This window comes from Amblyomma mixtum, chromosome 3 (assembly GCF_055824585.1).
Source record: "Amblyomma mixtum isolate Tamu chromosome 3, ASM5582458v1, whole genome shotgun sequence".
NCBI lineage: Eukaryota > Metazoa > Arthropoda > Arachnida > Ixodida > Ixodidae > Amblyomma > Amblyomma mixtum.
Genome location: NC_143014.1, coordinates 413,218,821 through 413,233,391, shown reverse-complemented (window position 1 = coordinate 413,233,391; position 14,571 = coordinate 413,218,821). Strand labels below are relative to the sequence as shown.

The 14,571-nt window shown below is 49.0% G+C and overlaps 1 long non-coding RNA gene and 1 pseudogene across 2 annotated transcripts in view; one reads left to right on the top strand and one right to left on the bottom strand.

The window, feature by feature from the left end:
- The window catches only part of LOC149357686 (uncharacterized), a 195,433-nt gene that overhangs the window by 57,147 nt on the left and 123,715 nt on the right, over positions 1-14,571 (top strand). The window contains exon 3 of one of the 2 annotated variants that reach the window (XR_016291864.1): positions 11,413-11,785. The exons of the other annotated variant lie outside the window; for it this stretch is intronic. This is a non-coding gene — a long non-coding RNA (uncharacterized LOC149357686). Of the gene's footprint in view, positions 1-11,412; positions 11,786-14,571 lie in introns of those variants that run through there. 2 annotated transcript variants of the gene reach the window in all.
- LOC149357689 (uncharacterized) lies at positions 9,059-9,567 on the bottom strand (annotated as a pseudogene).

Genomic DNA, 14,571 nt, shown 5'->3' with positions numbered 1-14,571 from the left:
TCATTACTTCCTCTACCCTTACATATGCAGCCTTACCTAGACTTTCTTGATACTAGTGTATCATCAGCGGATGTACTGTGCAGCCCACTTTAATGGCCGTGCATATAACGAACGTTCGCTTATTACGAGCGGGTGTGGTGCTCTTGTGAAAATACGCATAAGGGCAACGCAAATTCGTCGCAGATACAGCGAACAAATCTGGCCACACCACTGGGTTACAGCGAACGAGGTGGCGCGGTGAACTACCCCGAAGTTGTAGAGGTAGTTCTTCCGCTAAGCGCGCAGATGAAATAGCGCCTCTCAACCTTCGCGACACCGCCCCGGAAAGAACATGTGAACCCAGAAATGGAATTAAAAGGCGGCACTGGTGGGCGCAGCGCTAATCGGAAAGTCCGGCATCCGGTAACACAGTGAAGTAAACACGGTAACGATATGCTATAACTCTCTATTGAAATAGTAAGTAACCGCCGGACAAACCCGCGTCGATGGCCTACGAGGGCAATCATTGCCTACGCGTTCGCCGGCTGGGCAAAGCATTCCGAATGGAAGAAGCGCGGTGCGCGTGAGAAAGGGGCATCGTCGAAAGCGAAGCTGCTGACCATGGTCGCGGATCAACTAACAGCAACGATTTCACAATTCTGAAATCCCTGCCGGCCATGCAGGTCACGTGGCATGCATAGCCTGCCCAGTCGTCTCCATCTTTAGCGCCGCTACTATGTGCAGACATTGTCATACAGCGGACAGTGCAACGGATGCATTCTGCGCCACAAGCGCTGAGCTACTTAGTCGCTGCGTCAACCCAGGTACGGTAGAAGAAGCTCGAAAACACGCGTGACCAGGAACATGCAGATTTGTGGCAACGCGCTTCGTGGATCCATAGCCGACCAGATGTTTCCTCGGACAACTACGTTCCTGCGGACCACAAATACGCAGAAGCTCCTGCTCTGACGGAGACGTTGAACACCAAGCGTGAGCTCTCCTTACTGCCAGGAATCTCAATTATGTGGCCGACCTGCCACCAGTTTCCATGCACACTTCATCCATGATTAGTGATACCCCGTCCCTGAATTTGATAGTTGGCAGCAAGGTCTCGGCGAGGATTAAATGACCGCCCTAGATAGCCTGGAAAGAGCTGCGACAAGCTCTGCTTTGCACAAGTAGGCCGCAGTTTTATAAGAAATAAACGCCACTTTTAGCGGCCTTAGTGTTTTTGGCTGTTGTAAGAAGAATCCACTTGCTAAGAACATCAGATATAACGAACTGAACTCGCGTGACCGTCAGGTTCGTTAGAAGTGGGCTCGACTGTAGATTCAATCGGCCACAAAAACCTTTTTCACGCTTCAGACATGGGCCTTACATATTAGGACGTACCGTCTGTTGCAAAAGTTTACAGCCCACCGCGCCGTTTATTTCAATGGTGTGGTGGGCTGTAAACTTTTGCAACAGACAGTACCTTCACGCCAAATGGACATTTGTGCCGTGGTCAGTGGATTTCTACCTGTGCGAGCAACGAGAATCAATTTGAGCAATAAAATGATATTTTTGTCGCGATGCTGTGTTCTTTTGGGACATACTTAAGCAGTCTCTTAAAAAACCCATTGACATCATACATTTGATTATAACATTTATGGCTGCGATGAAAAACTTCGGAATTCCGTGCGAACTCTTCGTGTTCATAGGACTGTTTAGCGTGTGGAAAACCCGCATGATGGATGAACACGCAGAACCGCCGCGTTCAACGAGGTCACTGCTCAGATAACAGTGCACTTTAATGCAGGAGGAATATGCTGCGCAAGTTCAACCTCCTGACTGGTTCCCCTTTCTTGACGTGTGCACCGTCTGGAATTTCCATATGCGGGCAGAGAAAGGGAGTTATGCTGGCATGAGGCTTTGAGCCGCGCGCTGGCGACTGGCAGATATTTTTTCTTAGAAGCAGAACGATTTCAGCAAATCGGCATAACGAAATAACTTCATCGCAGTTACATTTCATCGCAGCATCTTTCTGGGCGTAATCAATATCGCATGCCAGCGAGCGCATGTATTTCAGCATTGCCCTTTTGTGCAATCGGTATTTATATTTTTTCTTATTAGTACATCTCCACCGTTGCCAAGGGCCCGCCTTTCGTTGCATATTTCCGTCGCGCACAAACAAGAATATGCGGATTCTAAAAAAAGAAACTGCACCAATTTATACATTCTTCTTTTGTTAACACTAGTAGCAATATCTCGGGTTTAACGTGTCGAGTAGACATTGGGGCTGTAGGATAGACGGTGCTATGGCGGGCTCCAGATTGACGACACCAGCTGGGGATTTGCAACGTGCGAAAGAACTCATTGGTTCTTGTATTTTTGGAATCAGCAGCCGAGCTCCACAGCCATTGAGCCATTTTTTTTTCCCTTTATTGCCCTACAGACCCATCGCGAGGGGTTTTATTTAGAACCTGCTGTCGGAGACGATGAGCGCCTACAAAGGTAAATGTTGCACTACCAACGGCACTGGCTCAGTGGTTAGGACACTCGGTGACTTATTCGGTGTACCCGGGTTCGAACCCGGACCCGGGGCCACGTTTCGATGGAGGCGAAACGCAAAAGGTACCGTGTGCTGTGCGATGTCAGTGCACGTTAAGGATCCCCAGCTGGTAGAAATTATTGCTGAGCCCTCCCCTACTGCTCCTGTTTCTATTTCTTCTTTCACTCTCACCCATGGGTCAGGTGTCCATCAAAAAGTAAGACAGTTACTGCGCCATTTCCTTTCCTCAAAAACCACCATCACAACGTTGTTTGGGCCTCGCGCTAATATTTCATCTATTTGTGGGAAATGACGCAAAGAAAAGGAAGGCAGTCTCATTGGGTGCTGAAATTTTATAGACACCTAGTTTTGTTGCGTGTTTTCTCCTTTCAAATGACGCCATAGTTTTTTGAATACATGGTTCACCGTGTGGTATTCCCCTACTGCCAATAAATAATTTAGAAAATAATTTTTTCTCTCATGCTGTTTCGGTTTTATGAACCGAATGATGGCTGTGACGTGAGTTCAACATTAGGTCACGAGAGGCACGGGAAAACTAGTACAAACGCTGATAGGTTGTTTATACTCACTATAGCACTTTAATCAGCCGGCGGCTCCAAGATCTATAATTACAACGAACGACGTATCAGCAGTTATATTGCCGTTTTATTGCACCTCACGCGACCTAATTTCCACTACACGTCACAGCCACCGTTATGTTGGTGAAACAGAAACAGGGTCAAGAAGAAATTCAAATTTAAATTATTTATTATGTGTTTGGTGAATACCACGGGGTGTTCCATGTACCCCAATGTCTAACGCAGCGTTTGAAAGAAGAAATCACGCAGGCAAAAATTTTGTGTCTATAGTACTTTATTGATTTCGAGCAGTCCTAGCAATCTGATTAAATATTTACGCGAATATGTAAAAAGGGAGGAGTAATTACTAAAGATTTCACATAAACCTGACGTACAAGTCTTTAGAATTGGCGGTAGTACATTACAGAAACGTCAATTATGCTTCTTCCTAGGCACCAGACTTGCTGTAAGTTTGCTGTCGCATATACTGGGTACAATTTTCGCACTTCCCAGTGCAGAGAGCTACGGATGGGTAAATCTATGCGCTAGATCATCTCATTTTGTGCGTAAACATGAGGTATGCCGGGATGCAAAAACGTGGCGTGTTACGTTGCAAGACACTGCTGGCCTGTGGGCCAGAGATCCGCAAACTGTTTGTGCTGTGTCGCGTTCCGACCCGTACTCGGCGTCGCAGAGTGCCGGCCTCGTCGCGGACGCGGGTCTCATGTTCGGCGTTCGAAAACGCGAACGTAAAAGCCGACTGACGCGAACACGGGGACACGGCGTTCGAGAACACGACCGTCAGCGCCTAGGGACGCTTCCTCCCGTGAACGCGCTGCTTGGTCTCGTGGGCACGGCGTTCGAGGGAGCAGTGAACGCACCGGAGCCTGCGAGGAGAGTCGTCCTCCAGCAGCGGAAGAGAGCAGCTGCTCGGGGAGCCAACCTGTACCTTCCAAGGGCCTGGGGTCCTTTTTTCTTTTGGGTCAAATTCTGTGAATAAAGACCCAATTCCTTCACCAGTGCCTTCACCGAGTCCGCAGCCCGTACTTCGCAACAAACTGGTTGGCAGCGGCGGGATAAGGACAAGGCTGGTGGACAGCTGCTGACTAGAGAGCGCCTTCGAGGATCCGGGATCAACGGAGCTCCGCTACGTGGGTCAGGGAGTCACCTTCGTCGCAGCGGATCATGAAGGCCACGCGTGGAGAAAGCCGCTCAAAGGAAACCTCGACGATCTGGGATCGCCGGACTTGCTGCATGGTGTAGCTGCTCTGGCGGCGGGATAAGGACAAGGCTGGTGGACAGCTGCTGACTAGAGAGCGCCTTCGAGGATCCGGGATCAACGGAGCTCCGCTACGTGGGTCAGGGAGTCACCTTCGTCGCAGCGCATCATGAAGGCCACGCGTGGAGAAAGCCGCTCAAAGGAAACCTCGACGATCTGGGATCGCCGGACTTGCTGCATGGTGTAGCTGCTCTGGCGGCGGGATAAGGACAAGGCTGGTGGACAGCTGCTGACTAGAGAGCGCCTTCGAGGATCCGGGATCAACGGAGCTCCGCTACGTGGGTCAGGGAGTCACCTTCGTCGCAGCGGATCATGAAGGCCACGCGTGGAGAAAGCCGCTCAAAGGAAACCTCGACGATCTGGGATCGCCGGACTTGCTGCATGGTGTAGCTGCTCTGGCGGCGGGATAAGGACAAGGCTGGTGGACAGCTGCTGACTAGAGAGCGCCTTCGAGGATCCGGGATCAACGGAGCTCCGCTACGTTGCTCAGGGAGTCACCTTCGTCGCAGCGCAGCGTGAAGGCCTGTAGAGAAGACAACCGCTTAAGGCAACCTCGACGATCTGGGATCGACCAGGCTGCATGATGGTGTAGGTTCTTTGGCGGAGGGATAAGGACAAGGCTGGTGAACAGCTGCTGACGAGAGAGCGTCTTCGAGGATCAGGGATCAACGGAGCTCCGCTACGTGGCTCAGGGAGTCACCTTCGTCGCAGTGCAGCGTGAAGGCCAGGCGTGAATACAACCGCTAAAAGGCAACATCGACGGACTTGGCAGTTCCTGTCTTCGGAAGACACGGTGGCCATCGAGGGCTCCTGGTTGGGTGAGTGCTGAAGCGACTGCGTATTGCTAAATGATTTAGAACTCGGTTCTATCTGAGCAATCGACAGCATTTATTCACCCCAGGGAGTGTGATTAGTTTGCAGATTTTGTAGTCGGCTCTCGCCAACCATGGATTTAAAGAACTTAAGTAAAGACGAATTGCTGCTGTTGGCAGCTGAACTTGGTTTAGACGTAAACCAACGTACGCGGAAGCCAGAGATTCGCCATAAAATTGAAAAGGGGGAGTTTGAAGAGGACGAGATAACGGAGGCTTGGGAAAAGATATGCCGAGTGCAGAAGGAAAATGAGCGGAAAAGAATAGAAGAGCAACGGGTAGCGGCAGAGCAAGAGAAGCGGGAAATAGAGGAACAGGAGCGGGAGTTGAAAAGATTGCAGCTTGAAGTTGAGATGCTCCGAGACGCAGTCAAGAATGAAGGATGCGTAACTTCGGCGAAAGCGGAGAGTGAGAAAAGAGAGTGCCAAGAACATGCACAGGAAGATTATAGTCGTAAACTGTGCGAAAAGGCGCGACAGGACAATCCTGAGAGGCACGAGTCGCATAACCAAGAGAGAGTGGTCCGTTCGAAGGTCGTTTGGGCGGAGTTGGTGCCTAGCTGCGATGCTAACGAGATAGTTGCTCGTCAACCCGGAGAGAAGTGTACCTTTAGTGAATGTGGGAAACCTAAGGAGTCGGTTGTTGGTCCCGAGGTGCACGCGGGAGGCTCGCAGCAAAGAGAAGAGAAGAACGCACCACTGCCGGAGCAAAAACAAGTGAAGGGCTGTTATCTTGAGTTGGCAGGGCTATCTGTCACTGATATAAGGAAAGATGGGGTTGTCTTAAAGCCTAAAGAATAGAACCGCATTGCGTGTCAGAAAGCAGGTTCTGAGCGTGCGACGCGGGCGGATAGGTCAGAGAACAAATCCCCCCAAAATGCCAGGAAGTTGTCGTCTAAAGGCGAAAGTGGCAGTAAGTCCACAAAAAGGCCTCGACATGTAAAAGTAGCACAGTTGTGTTGTCTGAAGACAAGTGCAGTCGGGATGAGAGTGAGTCGACCTGCTAGAAACAGGACATTGGCTTCTCGAAAAACTAGAATAAAAATAACATTAAAGAACCCTGACTGCACATACACTCAACCGAGAGATTCTTTGAAAAAGTGTGGGATGATCCCCCGGAAAAGACGACGCCGAAAGCCAGCACAGCAAGTTTGTGGCGCCAGGCTACAAGAAAAGGCACGGGGAACTCGTTTGCGTCAGCCGTGTCAGCAGACGGGTCAGAAAGGGAATAGTGCAGACGGCTCAAAGTGTGAAGGGGGACAGTCAATCGTCTTGCTCGCAGACCATTGTTGTATAGCAGGGTTCGGCACTGCACGCGCTACCGAGGCGTTCACAGTGTGTCGACAGGGCACAGAGACGAAGACAGTGGTCAAGGAATGTCCAACGCTAGAGATGACTTCATTCGTCGCGCTTCAGCAGCTGAAATGGTCAGACGGACGCGACATCGAAGGGCTCGGCTGAAATGTTAATCCCTGAGCACAAAGGAGAGGTTACCTGTGCTTATAGTTTTCTTTTGTGACCACTTTGAAATAGTTAGTTGCATTGTATGACAACCTGATGACAGGCTACAGCACAGTGAAAGTTTCTGCTGGGTCCTGGAGAGTAAATTGAAGGACGAAGAACTTTCTGTTTAGTTGTTACGTTAATGATTTTGCAGTAGTAAGAAAGCAGACAACAGGGAAAAGTAAATTTAGTCCATATTGCTAGAGTACAAATTGGAAGTGAGAACCGAAACGCGCACGGCCTGATTAGAGGATTCTGAGCTGCGAAAATATGAGACGGCGCTAAAGCATCGTGTTAGACCTCTGCGTTGCTTTTGTTGTTTTGTGTTTTGCCATGTGTTGTCGAGAGCCGAATACTTGATTAGCAAAAACAGGCAGGGAGAGCTTTTCTGGCAATCGCCATCTGGCAGTCGTTCGTCGCTTGGGAACCGTCAGCCAGGGGTTTCCGCGAACATGCGCGCGCGCGCGCGCGTGTGTGTGTGTTTGTGTGTGTGTGTGCGTGCGCGCGTGTGTGTGTGCGCGTGCGTGCGTGTGTGTGTGTACGTGTGCGTGCGTGCGCGCGCGCGCAAAGTGAGCGCATGCATTTGCCCTGTTGGTGTCCGGAGCGTCTTCTCCCGACCCTGCATCTGCGGACGCAGCCTCGGCGAAGGACTTCATCGGGGGGAGGAGTTTGTTACGTTGCAAGACACTGCTGGCCTGTGGGCCAGAGATCCGGAAACTGTTTGTGCTGTGTCGCGTTCTGACCCATACTCGGCGTCGCAGAGCGCCGGCCTCGTCGCGGACGCGGGTCTCATGTTCGGCGTTCGAAAACGCGAACGTAAAAGCCGAGGGACGCGAACACGGGGCACGGCGTTCGAGAACACGACCGTCAGCGCCTAGGGACGCTTCCTCCCGTGAACGCGCTGCTTGGTCTCCTCGGCACGGCGTTCGAGGGTGCAGTGAACGCACGGGAGCCTGCGAGGAGAGTCGTCCTCCAGCAGCGGGAGAGAGCAGCTGCTCGGGGAGCCAGCCTGTACCTTCCAAGGGCCTGGGGTCCTTTTTTATTTTGGGCCAAATTCTGTGCATAAAGACCCAATTCCTTCACCAGTGCCTTCACCGAGTCCGCAGCCCGTACCTCGCAACAGGGGCTGAACCGGGTCCCGAACCGGTTCGGAACGGTTCCTTTCAATCGTTCCGGTTCGGGTTCAGTTCCAAGATGGCGAAAAAAATATGGGTTCGGTTCGGTTCCGGTTCCGAGCGAAAATTCGGGTTCGGTTCCGGTTTCGGGTTCAGGTTCGGTTCCGGTTCGACACCCTGCTTGCGGTGCAGGTCTAGCTTTCATGTTGCGCGCATCACTGGACGTGTTTGTTTTGTTGAAGTTTGACTCTTTCGCTCACGAACTCGGTACCAAAGGGGCGATTCTCGCTGTTGAAGCCCCCGCTGTTCACGCTACTTGCGGTGCAGGTCTAGCATTCATGTTGCGCGCATTGCTGACCGTATTTGTTCTGGCAGGGTTCTTACCAAAATCGGTCGTTACTGTGCCTAGGCATAGTAACCGAACTATCGCTTGAATACTCGCTATCTGCGGGGATAATGCAAACGACGACCTGCATGAAACATAGTTGCACTCATTTTTTTTTGTGTTTTCAATTTTCGCGTCAAGCAACTTCCTAAACGAACAACGTTCTGCTTCGAACAGGACTGAGGGAATTCGAGTTTTGGTTTTTTGAGCACTTGAATTTTTTTCGCGCTGCTTCGACCGAAAGCTAACAATTAACAGCGGGAGCCCAGGCTGCTGCGCAATTATGCATGACAATTACACAATTGAAGACAATGTCCTCTTATAAGCCATTATTGCGTACGCTGACCCAAGATGACAATCACTTAAACAAACAACATTCTAGTGAGTCGTGCAGCGCTGTAGCTGCGCGCGATGCAGCGGCTAAAAACCTTTTTTGACTGCTGTTACTCAACCCAAACAATTAACCTTACAACAAAATTCTTCTGGTCACAGCCGTGTTACAGTGCGCAACTAGGGCATCGTATTCACCTAGTTATTTACAAACAAACAGGAAGGGACTACCGTCAGTCAGTTCCTTTTAACCTTAGCCTGCGAGGTGCCCGAGATGTATAGTAACTCCGAAATAATCGCTAAGCTTTTCCTGCAGTAAACAAAAAAAATTAAAACTGAGATGAGTAGGCGCCTACGCACAGCCGATTGCACGAGCAAACGCGCCTTTGAGAGAATAATATATTATGGCAGCATTACACCGCCATCCGTTCATATAAAGCCTAGGCCGCAGATCTGGTCGTATGTCGTACCACTTTCTCTTGGCGGAGTTAATTTTTGGAATAAGATTTTTGGAATAAGGCGGGACCAAAGTTTGCTGCTCGCTCCGCTGTTCTGCTCACAAACTCCTTGATGACGTCGTCTAAACTTAGGAGCGCCGCTCTTTCTTTGTGTATATGCAAAATCATAAGATGCGATAACTTCTTTTGAGTCGTTCGGTTGCGCAAATACGTTTTTATTCGGGGCAGAGCACTAAAAGAGCGTTCCCCAGAAGCGACAGACGCTGGTATGGAAAACAGAATCTGAACGTACCTCCCGACCTGATCCATCAACTCGCGCATGTTTGCGATTGCCTTTGCAGGATCTCCAAAATGCCCAGAGTTGTAGTAGAATCAGCGCCATTTAGAAGAGTTGGTAATAGCATAAACTGCGCCGAGAGTCTACACAATTCAAAATCAACTGCATGCACTCCCAAAGCTGCCTCTAGTTCATCTGCTGCATACCGACTACCTCGAGCGGCGCTGGTCAAGATGTCTTCTAGTTTTACGAGCTGTTCCATGCCCGGCTGCTCAAAACGCTGTTTTGTTTCACTTATGATTCGGTCGACAGGAGCGAAATACTCCTTGCGCAGCACGGCCTTAACGTCAAGTGCAACTGGGTAGACAGGTCTATAAGTCGTCTCATACCTCGCAGGAGGTTTTGTCTCCCTTGACATACGAGGTTCCTTGAGGCCTAGATGCTCTGCTGTTGTGCTTGTGTGCTGCTACAGCTTCTCAAACGAAGTATCAGAGCGCAACCGGGAGATCGCCTCGCAGAGAGCCTCTGATGCCTTTTTTGCACCTGCGGCGCCATATGTTGAGCTCTGGAGAGCCTTTGTTAGTTCTTCACAAGGCCCAAAGAAGGCTACGGAAATGTCGATACCTAACAAGGTTTCAAATTTCTGCAAAAGCCGATCGTAACCTCTAAAAATAGCCTTGCTGCTTTCGGTCACTGAACCTGGTGTCTACAAGAGCTCCTGGAGGGTCTCTTGGACTCTGGCGTAATTCTAAACGAATATGTGCATCGACTTGACTCTAACGGTCCATCGCGTCGGGCAAAGCGGCAGTAAGTTATTTGGCCTTGATCCACTCTCCACAGCTGACTCGCGTCCTGTAGGAAGTACTATGTTAGCATAAACACTTTTGCGCTTCTTGGAGCCGAGTACTGCGTTGGAAACGTCCTTAACACTGCTAAGAGCGTCTGCGAAACGCTCGTAGGCTTCTATAGGACCTCTTATGCACGGACTCCTTGGTGCATTTTCGGTTTATTTTAATCGCAGTTGGAACCTTGCATAAGCACACCATGATGAAATTTTTCATCATAACATCCTTTAAGAACACTGATACCTCTCAGGAAGCAGTGTAGTACACATGTCTTCATTCACATGGTTCCAACTCATCACCTACTCTAATGCTTATAGGCCCCTAAAGAAAGGTGTCCTCATGAAGGCGAGTGACACTTGGTTAGCAAGGTTGTCTGAAATTTGTTTTGGCTTTTCATCATTCCTTGTGTTATAAATTTGAGCAGGTTCACCTACAATGTTTGTTAGTTTAAAGCCGCACTTATTGCCGAAGTACTAAAATAAGCCCAAGAATCAGGTGTCAATATGTGTACATAGCCCTCTTATCCTAACGTCTGTCTCCTGCTATACATCCAAGCTAAACAGATTGATTGGCAGTGGTTCAGAAATGCCGAGTCCTTACATTCGGGAGCAACTGGGTCATCGAGACAACTGGGCGCTCAACTGAAGACATTTAGCGTTGAATTCTGTTTGAATTGCTAGTCACAATGGCCGTTTTCGCCTGGAACGCCAAATTATCACGGAAAAAGAAATATGGCAAGGTTTAAACGCAGTTTAACTAAGTGCACGTGCGATGTGCTTAGCCTGATTGGCTCATGGTTTTGTTTTGTTGAGTCGTCGGCACGTCTCGCGACGATATTAGGTTCTGGTTAAGCTCTGATCGAGGTTAACCTGTTTTCATCTGTTCACGCCACAGATGGCAGTTGATGAAGACGATGCGCAATGCACGGCGCGAGAGTTTGTTGCAGTTTAACACAAGGCGCCTCCATTGTACCACTCTCTCTACTCTAATTGTACTGGTGATGATACCCTGACAAAAGTGCCTAAAATGCCGATTTAGCCTTGTACTAAAGCGTTTTTCTTTAAACTTCACGCCGAAGTTCTGCCTGTTAAAATGTGGCTTCACAAAAAGAACAAAAAAATATTTTTGTTTCTTCTGTTAATTCTCGCCAATGTGATGCACTTGAAACCATCTAACACTGCTTTATTGGCTGCAAAGACGCGATATTATTTTGCAATATTCTACAAAGGACACTGAAGAAAGACTGGTTTGGACTCTCACAGTGTTCGTTACCTAATGGCTGCCCGGCATGACCACGAAACCTTCGACATGACTTTCCTGCTCGGACTGCACAGCGTGTGATAAACGCGCATGTTGGACCGGCCTGCTGAGCCTGTCACCTTCTCCAGCACACATTCCGGCCAGGCGGTGCGCCAGCTGAAAGACACTAAGACAGTGACTAACAACCGGACTGGTTCCCGTTATTGATGTCTTGTCTTTCCTTGCCACCGTTTTAGTTGTGTTAAGAAGTGTGCTTTAGTTGTATGGTGCTGTGTTTCCATTTAATTTGCGCGGCTACTGGCTGATTATTTTGTAAATAATGTATATAGCTATTTCCTGTGCATAAACGCGTGTGATAAATACCATGTTGAAAAAAAAAAATGGCTGAGGCTTAGCTAAGGTTAAGCCTAGTCAGATGCGAAGCATATTGATGGCTAGGCTTGGTAATACATCGCTTTCCTTGGTTGAAAACTTGGTCATTTTAATACAACCACTAGAAGTGTAGCAAGGATTGCCGTGGCAGCTATATACGGGATTTTTTTCGTAGCATTCCAGCGTTCCGAACTTCTAGAACTACTGACGGACTCGGTGGCAGCACTAGTGGAAGCATTGCTGACAAGTTACTCGCTTTGTTCTTCAGTTGTTGTAGAACGTTGTCGCCGAGCCGCATATTGAGCACGCCGCTTAGCCAGACGTTCATCCCGCTCTTCATCGGTCTCTGTGGCACGCTGAAGCTTTCGCTTCTCGTTCAAATCAGCCCTGCTTCTAGGCGGCATCCCAACACCTGGCCGCCTCGTAAGTGGCCGGAAAGCGAGGCAAGCTCAGCTTTATACCGCTGCTGTAGCGTCACGTGGTCAGCTGCAGCGCCTCTGATGTGGAGCCTCCACCGCCGCGGCCGACCGCGCGAGCCGGCAGCCCATCTCTCCTCTGTTGTGACGTCATGTTGTCACGTGGTCACGCTAAAGGTCAATGGTAGCTCCACCGCCGCGCTCGACGGGCTGTAGTGTAGCTCTAGTAATATGCTTCGCATAAAAAATGCGGCGATAGCATAGTGCTATAGAGCAGTCGCCAGCGAAGGTGATTTGTTAGCGGCGCTGCGGGTTCGAATCCCGGTCACTGCAATATTTATTAATCTATTCGTTTCTTATTTATTCAAGGTCAAGGTCAATGCTCCTGCGATGAATCGGCTTGTGAAGCTTTGGTCCTGAAGGAGAGCTTACGCTGTAAAAAAATACAGGAAAAAGCTAGCGAGGCCGAACCGATGCAGTTTAATAGTGATCCCCAAGTTAAGGATGCATCTCAGAAATAGGACTGCAAAAAAATGTCTAAGTTTGGAACATCTCACTTGAATTACGTAGGACGTCAAGTGACTAAGCAATATGTACGCGTAGTCTAAGACAAAGGCAGATACAGCGTCTCGAGTATGTCTTCAGTTTTTTCTCTCAAAAAAAGTTGGTAGTTGGAACGTCTAAAAGGTATTATCCCAGAACACAGAAGTTTAGACTCAATCGGCGCATCGCAGAGATGCTTGCGGTTCATTAGGGTTCGCGCAGACAACAGACTGTCTATAGCCGTGGAGCTCTTAAGCCAAGTTGCCTTTGCGCCATGAAAATCAAACCACCATCATCACCCTCGTCATCATCATGACACCAGGGTAATGCTGCAGCTTCCGGAATTCAAGTTCCTATGAAGTCGGGAACGAAAGCTTGTGTTTTACAATGTCAAATGGACCTTAAGGGACGGCTTCATTCGCGCTTGGCTACCGCATCAAACTCAAAAGAAGAAAAAAGAAAAGAAAGAGTCGGGTGTGTTGACAAAAGTTTGGAGTGGTTGCATTACATGCGCATTAGACGCAGACGTCTACTTTACACGCACACAGGATGTGCACATATATACTCGGGGAACTGTTGTTTGTACAGCCAGCCAATTAATGCTGGGCTTTTGAGATAAGAGGCTCACCTTCACCGGCAAAAATTTACATTAAAGTTTCCTCTCTCTCTGTTGTTTGCTTTTCTTTCCCCTTTTTCTGCCCCACCGCCGCTAAAAGGGAGGCAATTTCGGCGTGGCATTCAAACGCGCCAATTAAACGAGTGTAAGCGGGTGCCCTGCTCGAGTGCGGCGAAACTGCCACACTTATTGGTCCCAACTGCGCCATACACGCTCTTACAGACTTCCTCTAGGACCATTTTCATGCGACGTTGCCAACGTATTCAGACGAATGAAGCCGAACTAAACACTGCTCGCATGTCGACAAGGCGGGAAAGGTGTAACGGATTACCGTTCCATGCGCTTCTAATTGCCGTCTGTAGCTCGTGTTTGTCGTAATGACGTTTGGTATTTGCTTTTTTTTTGTACCAAAGTTTTCTTTTTCCCCGTAAATGAACGGCACGTCACCAGACAAGTAGCGCTTAAACCGGCGACAAAAAGTGTCATGGTGCAGAGTAATACTGCGCTTTTTTGAAGGCGTGTCGTACGAAGTGCACCGCCAATTAACGTGATAAAAGGCCTAATTTTAGAGCAGACGCGTTCCTTACGGTAAGCGCATTCACCATCTGAAACGTACGTGGAAGAAAAAAGAGTTGCGCCAGGTCTGTGTGGAGAGCGGCAGAGGTGCGCTGCGAAGCACGTAAACTGAAGCTAAATTTACGATTACGCAGCTTCTCTATTGCTTGTGTGCATGCGTGTTTCCCAAAGCGAAAAAAAAACACAACACAGCATTAACTCTATACATAGCTGGACAAAGCTATTGTCCGAGATCGGCTGCAAATCTTGGCCTGACCTTGGGGATCAAGGCTTTCCAAGCGTACGGTTGCCATGAACAGCCAACGTGGCCGAATACAAACCAGCAATGACCAGCAGTGGGACCAATTAAAATATGCAACATTGGTCGACCGTTAGTCCCATGAGAAAAAACTGAGACGACTCCTGACTGTGCAGAAGTGACAGAAAACTAGGCTAAAGCCACTGCAACATCAACCATCAATTTGAAAAATTGATTTTGAAAATAATTTTGAACGGTTCGCAAGCGCTCAAAATTATTCCTATGCAATGTAACCGAGGAAACGAAGCATGCGGAATCATATGAAATACAAAAAAAAAGCGCCCTACGCATTCACAGCACATCCCGCATAGGCCCCTTTCTCTGTGCATTTAATGCCCCA